The sequence below is a fragment of the Geospiza fortis genome, unplaced genomic scaffold (assembly GCF_000277835.1).
Source record: "Geospiza fortis unplaced genomic scaffold, GeoFor_1.0 scaffold97, whole genome shotgun sequence".
In the NCBI taxonomy this organism is placed as follows: domain Eukaryota; kingdom Metazoa; phylum Chordata; class Aves; order Passeriformes; family Thraupidae; genus Geospiza; species Geospiza fortis.
The window spans coordinates 4,371,241-4,378,480 of NW_005054343.1; positions in this window are offsets into that span (position 1 = coordinate 4,371,241).

A 7,240-nucleotide genomic window follows, 5' to 3' on the forward strand; every position below is an offset into this window, starting at 1 on the left:
CGGTGCGCCCCCGGGGCACCCCGGCGCCTCTGGCCGGAACCCTGGAAGCACAGGGGAGCCCCGGTGCTCCCCGCGCCCTTCCCAGGGCGGCCCGCCCTCGCCGTGCTCCCCTGACCCTCCCTTGCCCCGCTGGGGCTCCTGGTGTGTCCCGGGTACTCCCCGTGCGTCCCGGGTGCTCCCCGTGTGTCTCTGCCATTCCCACCCCAAGCCCGGAGCTCTCCAGGGAGTCCCAGTGTAACTGCCCCCCACCTGTGCGCCCCTCCCGGCGCCACTCATCACGGGGACCCTGGGGGACTGTGGGGACAGTGGTGCTGATGTGCTACCCACCAAGAACCTGCCAACCCAAACTATGCCCTCCTCACACTCTGCCACATTCCCACTGCTCCCAAACATCCCCAGGCAGCAATGCCAGCTGGCACCCCAGGCTCATCGGGCCCAGGGACAGATATATCACATGAAAAACAGCCCTTTTCTAACCCAGAGACATGGAGAAAACAGCCTCGTGTGCCAAGACCTCTACAAAAGCCCCGGTGTCAGAAAGGCATCAGAAAATCCTGCTTTATATATAGTATATATGCATTTTTAGGGTGTGATTTGTATCTGCCTCCCTGTATTGCACACGCAGCCCTCGCAGTAATGGCTGGTTTGGGTGACACGAGTCACTCATGACTTGCTGAGGGTGATGAACTGGCAGTACTGGATATTCCCCATACCAAAGCTGAGCTTGGCATCCCTGGTGGTGGCAGCGGGTGCCCTGTGCCCGTGGCTCACATCCGCACACCTGATGGCAGGCTGACCTGTGTCCCACGTGGCTCTGGGCATGCAGGAGTGGCGTCCCTTGGGAAAGGAGGGTTTGATGCCAGCCCTGTGCTGTGCTCCCCTCAGACCACATGTTCTCCACCTCTGATCTCACCACACTCAGTCCCAGCCTTTTGCTCGCTCCTGGCCACGCTTGGAGCAGGATTTAACCTTGTCCTTTCATCCTGGCCTGTCCCTCTTGGACATCCTCAGGGACCCCCCAGGAGACTCTGCTCCACTCCCTGTCACCAGCCAGCCACGTGGTGAGGGGTGACAGGAGCCACTGGTGTGGGGGGGACAGGCTGCTCTAGGCCCTCACCCCAGAGAGAGGGGGCTGTGAAGTGTCACCTCCATGTCCCCATGCCCCTGGCACAGAAACCTTCCCCTGAGAAGCCAATGCCATCCTGGCCTGGCAGCTGCCTCCAGCTCTGCGCTGCATTTGCCATTCCCCTGCAGCCGGTGAAAATCTCCCAGCCTCCCCCCCTTCATCAGAGGTTTATTGGCATTCCCAGCATGGATCCTGGCATGGATGGATAGAGGTGTGTGTGCCTATAGACACACAGCCATATCTACATACATTTACCCACAGAGGCCCTAAGCAGTGTCTAATTTGCATGAGTAACCCATTATCTGTGCAGCTCCTGAGGCTGGTTTGGGGATAATATTGACACACAGAAAGTTACTTTCCCCTTTCCGATAGCAACTGTAAAGCCATATCATGGCTGACTTCATTTATGAGCTGTAAAGAGTAAAATAAATGTTTATGTAATTTACTTTAACTGGGAAGTAATTTCCTGGCTTTTGAACACTTCAGGTTTTTAATGGTGTTGCAATTATGCAAAGCACATAAGTTGTATCAATTACATCAAGTAAGTCTACATTAAGCAGGCACATGCATGAATTCCCCAGTTTAGAAGAATAACTCAATGAATAAGCATGGAGTAAAATCTGAGCTGCAGGAAGGGTTGTGTGCCAACAGCCCTATTCAAACAGTCACCTGTGAGCTCTACAAAACCCACCCCTCCCAGCTGCTGGGCTGCTTTTGGCAAGGGCAGTCTGGCAGGCCCAGCACGCCAGGAACAGCCTCTCCAGGCATCCAGCAGTGGGGTTACTGTGCCTGCACACTGCTGGCCAGGTACCAGCTCCCTTTCCCTGCACTGTTTGGCTCAAGGATCCCAGGGGATGCCCACTTGCTGCTGGACATTCTGGGGGGCTGCAGGCAGCAGGTACCCTGCCCACGCCCCCCTCTCTGCAGGGATTCACCCGCGCTGGCTGGGGTAAGCTCAGCGCGGTCCCCCAGCGATGCTCTCCCATCCTCCTTGCCTTGGCTGTCACGTCTCCGTGACCTGAGCGAGCACCGGCTGACGACATCGCCGGAGGTATTTTTAGAAATGCCGCTTTGCAGGCAGGCAGAGGAACGGCACCGAGGAGCGGGGCTGGCCAACAGCAGCACCTCCTGCCAGCAGCCGGCAGGTTCAGGGAGGGCTCGAAACATCCGTGACCAGCAGGGCTAAAACATCCGTGACCATCAGGGCTAAAACACCTGCCCTGCCTGGACAGCACCGCCCTGCCCGGGGACAGTGACCTTGGCTCGGGTTTAGCTCTGCTTTTAGCCCAGCCCCCTGTGCTGTGGCTGAAAAGCATCGCTGCCGTGGTGTGGTGAAGTCAGGCAGGTTAATTTGCCGTTTACTTGGATGGAGGGAAGCTCCAGCGATCGAAACACATCACCCAGTGGAGCCCTTTGTATTGGGTGTTTGCTCTGCCCTGAGCAAATATTTAACCTACATCTGTAAGACAGCTAAAAAATCCCCCGAATGCCAGAAAAAAAATGTAACTCCTCCTACTCTCCCTTGGAGCAACCTGATAACCTGGTCTAGGAATGCAGGCGGGAGCGCACCTGATACCTGAAACCTATTGTCTGTTGGGATGCTCCCTGTAGAAAATTCCCACCAGAAGCATCAGACAGCGTGAGAACGTGTCCCCAGAGCACAATTAATTATAAACCAGCTCATTATTCTATTTTTGCTCCTCCTCGAAGAGGTGAGGGGATTTCTCAGCTTTGCCAAGCCGACATGAAATGCTTCGCAAAGCAGGAACGAGCCCCCTGCATTCCTACATTCCTACATTCCTACATTGCCATTTCACACAATGACAGGAGTTTTAATTAAGTCTTAGCATGCTCCTGAGAAATTTAATACTCATTTTAAAGCTCCCGAGTTGCATTAATTCAACCCCGAGGCTCTGATCCTTGCGATAGGGTTGCATGGAACTGGGTGGAGAGCAGGAGCTGGGCAGGGGTGTTTCAAGGATCGCTGCCAAAATCCAACACACTGGGATGCTGCCTCGGCTGGTGGTGGTGTCTCTGCAGCTCAGCACCTTGGCCGAGCCCCTTGAGCCAGTTGGCCTGGGTTTGGGCAGCCCAGGGCAGCCCAGAGCCTGTCCACAGCCAAGGATCTGGCTGCTCCAGCTGGGAGCTGCTCAGCTCTGCCTGTCCCCCATGCAAATCTCCTCTATATCAAGCAAATGGCAAAAGCAACACCTTTTTCAACCTGCTGCATTCATGCAGGCAAAACCTCTGCTGTGCTGGCAGCCAGGGCAGTGCTAGGTGAGATGTAGCAGCCTTTGGGAGGGTGACTCTTTCACCCTTCCAAATTTCTTATCTTGGACTTCAGTGCACACCATCTAACCAAACCTCAGCCTCCTTCTCCCTTTCACCTACCTTTTATCTTTGTCATATTTTTCAGTTGGCTTCAGGAACAGCTTGGGTTTGGCTTTAATGCCTGTGCCTTGCCCAAGCAGAACAGTGCTGGCCTCATCCTGTGCCTCTCTGGCTGCTGGGGATGGGGAGCTGCTCTGTGGGAGGACTGCAGCTCACCTCCTAAGTCATTAATGTTTCATGGCATTAATCAACACAGGCTCCTGCTTATAAAGCACTTCTTAGAAACAAGGCTAAGAATAAGCACGAGGTGTCCTTGCTGGGGCTAAACCCTCTCTGCTGGCTGGGGGATGCCCCTGCTGGTTGGAGCAGACCCAGAGAGGGAGCAGCTTGACACCAAGTGAATTCCATCCAGCATATTTCAACCAGCAAATAAAAAGTCTGGCTGTACTGGAAAGACAGCTGCATGCCAGGAGGAGATCCTGGTCCTCCTGGTCTGGAAGGAGCCCACCAGCACTTCCCCAGCCAGTGCTTACAGGGGAGGATCCTTGGGACCCTCACTTGGGACCTTGGGTGCTTTCTGCAATTCTTTCTAACTACAGAAATGTCTGAAGATAGAAGCTGCAGGTGGGCAATTGGAATCTTTTAAGAATTTTACTACTTCTAGTGCTCATTTTCTCCTTGAAGCCGAGCCCCCACAATGCCACTGAGCCTGTTCCCTGGCTGGGTGACACTGGTGACAAGGTGTGCAAAGGCAGGCCTCCCTCTGCACAGTCAGAAAGGAGGGGAGCCATCTCTTTAAGAAATAGATTCAGTTCTCAGCAAACCCATTTATTTTTAGTGCCCTCCAAAGTGTGCTTGTCTTTGGAGAAGGAACGAAGCAAACACAGTAATTCTGAATAATTTAGGGAACAGAGTTTTGGGGCTGTAGTGAATGGCTGTGCTATGCTGGAGCAGGGGCTGGAGGAATGCAGGGCTCACTAATAACATCCAGCTGATTAAGGCAGAGGTAAATCAGTGAGAGCCTCTGCAGGGAATAGGGAAATATCCCTGTGGTCATAAAGCAAATGCAGCCATGCAAAGGAAAATAACGTGGTGAGCGATGGGCTCAGCTGCATCCCGGCTGCATCGCGAGAGCTGCGCCCAACAAAGGGATGAATGTGCAAACGAGGGGGGATATTCACCCACGGAATTGAGCAGCTTTGCTGCTAACCGGCTTTGCCTGCTCGATATCCAGCTGCCTGCAACATCCCACTGAGAGCCCATCCCGGCACGGGCACAGCGCGCTGGCCCTGGGGTCCTGGGCTGGCTCCGTGTCACCTTTGTGTGCCCCAGGGATGCTCGGCAGGGCTCAGGGCTGGGCTCTGCGGGACGCTGGGCTGACACTGCTCTGCAGCTCTGGCACCAGGGGGACGGAAACAGGATCCTCCCTGGATCACCCACACCCACTAGGGGTGTTGGATATCCACTGTCCCATGGCAGCAGTGGGACACCAGCATAGATCCTGCATCCCAGCCCGGGCCCAGCCCTGCCCAGGGGTCTGTTGTATTGCACTAAATCCGTTTCCATCCAGTCCTCATTTCCCTGGCACTGAGGGGATGCTCCCACTGCCTCCACTCACTGCTGGGTGATCTCTTCCCCACTTTTATCTACACTGAGCTGCAGCATTCCAGCCCACCCCATGCTATCACAGCTTCCCACTCACCAAGGAAAAAGGCTGAGGTCTTTCTAGTTTAACTTACTGTAGGATATTTCATGGTAATTTAATTATTATGGACCTAACTGTGACCAGATTTTTTTTTTTCAATTCTAAGGTGCAATTGAGATGGTGAAGAAAACTGCACTCAGTTAAGAGTGAGACACCCAAGAGATCCATGAATCTACCTGCCAAAAATTTTACAGGAAAAACTATGTTTTCTTGTTAACACAAAAATAGATGCATAACTACCACAGCCACTCATCCTGTTTCAAAACAAAGGCAAAATTTCTTGTTCCTGTGTTGGTGCTTCAAAGATTCTTTCCCAGCAGACTGTAGAATTACAAACTGCACCCACAGTGCTGGGATCTGTCCTCAAAGCAGGCTTTACACCCAGCGAGGGTCTTCTGCTTCCTGCCTGGGCCAGGGGAAACTGGGGAAGACAAGCAAAGGAAACACTGAATTCCAGCCTCCTGCTGTGGTTGAGGGAAGAAGGAGCAGCACAGTGCTGTGCAAGGCTATTTTAGAACAGAAAAGTTTTACATCTACGCCCAATGAATATTAAAGAGCCACACGCTTCACTCTGCTGCCTGAGCTGATTTAATTCCTCCTCATGGAGAGGAGCAGACCCACAGCCAGATTTTCATGCATGTGCCTCAGAGGTGAACGGGATGTGAAGGGTGAACCTGAGTCTTCTCTGCCAGGGGATCCCTTCAGCAATCACTCCCAACTGGAAAAACAAGGAGGCATTAGGGAAAAGCTGGCAGCGCAGGCAGGGTTTGTGCAGGCTGAGGTGGAATAACAGCCAGCTTGCTGGGAACTCCAGGTGAACCTTCCTGGGCTCCCACATCTGTTTGCACATCCAAGAGAGGCGAGATGGAGAAGGAAATGGTACACAAGGTGTGAGCAAGGCATGGCCAGGGCACTCAGTATCCCAGCTGAGGTGGGACAGGGCTCTCTGGGGCTCAGCCATCTCTATTCACTTGTCTTCATCTTTAGCCCACCAGACAAAATGTGCAGCTGAATTAACCCCCTAGGAAGCTACAGCAAAATAAACACAGAGCCTGTGTGCAAACACCCAATGAAAACAACTCCAACCCAAAGGCATTGTGCTGGTTTTCATCCCCAGCTTTGATTTTGACACAGACAATGCCCTGCTTGCCCCCAGCCCCCACCACTGCTCTCACCTGTGGAGCCATCCAGGCCAACCCTGGTCCTGGGCACTTTTTCTGGAAGCATCCTCCTGCACAGGTGACTCTGCTCATGGTGCCCATGGGTCTGCAGCGCTCGCGCTCCTCGCCGTGGGCAGGGATGCTCTCCACAGCCTGCATCCTGCTCCTCCTGCTGCTCCAGCCCTGCACCGACAGTCCTGCCAGCAGCCACAGGGTGTGCATGGCTCAGCACAGCCTGGGAAGGGGTGCTGAGCTCGGGGTGTGGTCTGTGGGAAGCCCCTCTCGGGCAGCGGGAGCGAGCCGGGCCGGCCGATGCTGGCAGCAGCTCCCTGGGCTGGGATCCTTCCCTGTGCTTTCCCACACCTGGTGCCACAGGGCTGGCACACCAGCACTGGGAAATCGCTGTCTTTTCATCAGGGCCTTTGCTGACCCTGTCCCAGCCTCAGGGGTCCCTGAGGGCAGCGCCCCTGCAGTTCTCCTCCTCCCTGAGCGTGGACCAGTGAATGCTGTGGTCAGAAGGTCTCTGATGGTGCCTGGTCCCAGGAGGGTCCCAGTGCTGGTGCAGACAGGGGGGTGGCACTGCCCAGGGATGCTCAGCCTCCCCAGCAAGCCAGGCCAGAGAATGGCTTCTGCACCCAGCCCTGCCTTCCCCACTGACCTTCTCAGCCCATCTCTTGTGGCCAGAGACAGAGAGAGCTCTGTGCCCTCTGCTCCCATCTGCCAGTGCATTAGGAAAATGAGAGCTGATTAAAGTCCATCCCCTCCCGAGCACCATTGGTCCCAGCAAATTGCTGACACCACAATCTGGGGGCAGTGGCAGCCAGGTGGGCTTCCCTCTGCCCACAGACACCCAGTTTTAGGTGGGTTTGGGGCTGCTTTGGGGTCTGAGCATTTCCTGTGGTCACAAGGAGAGCTTTA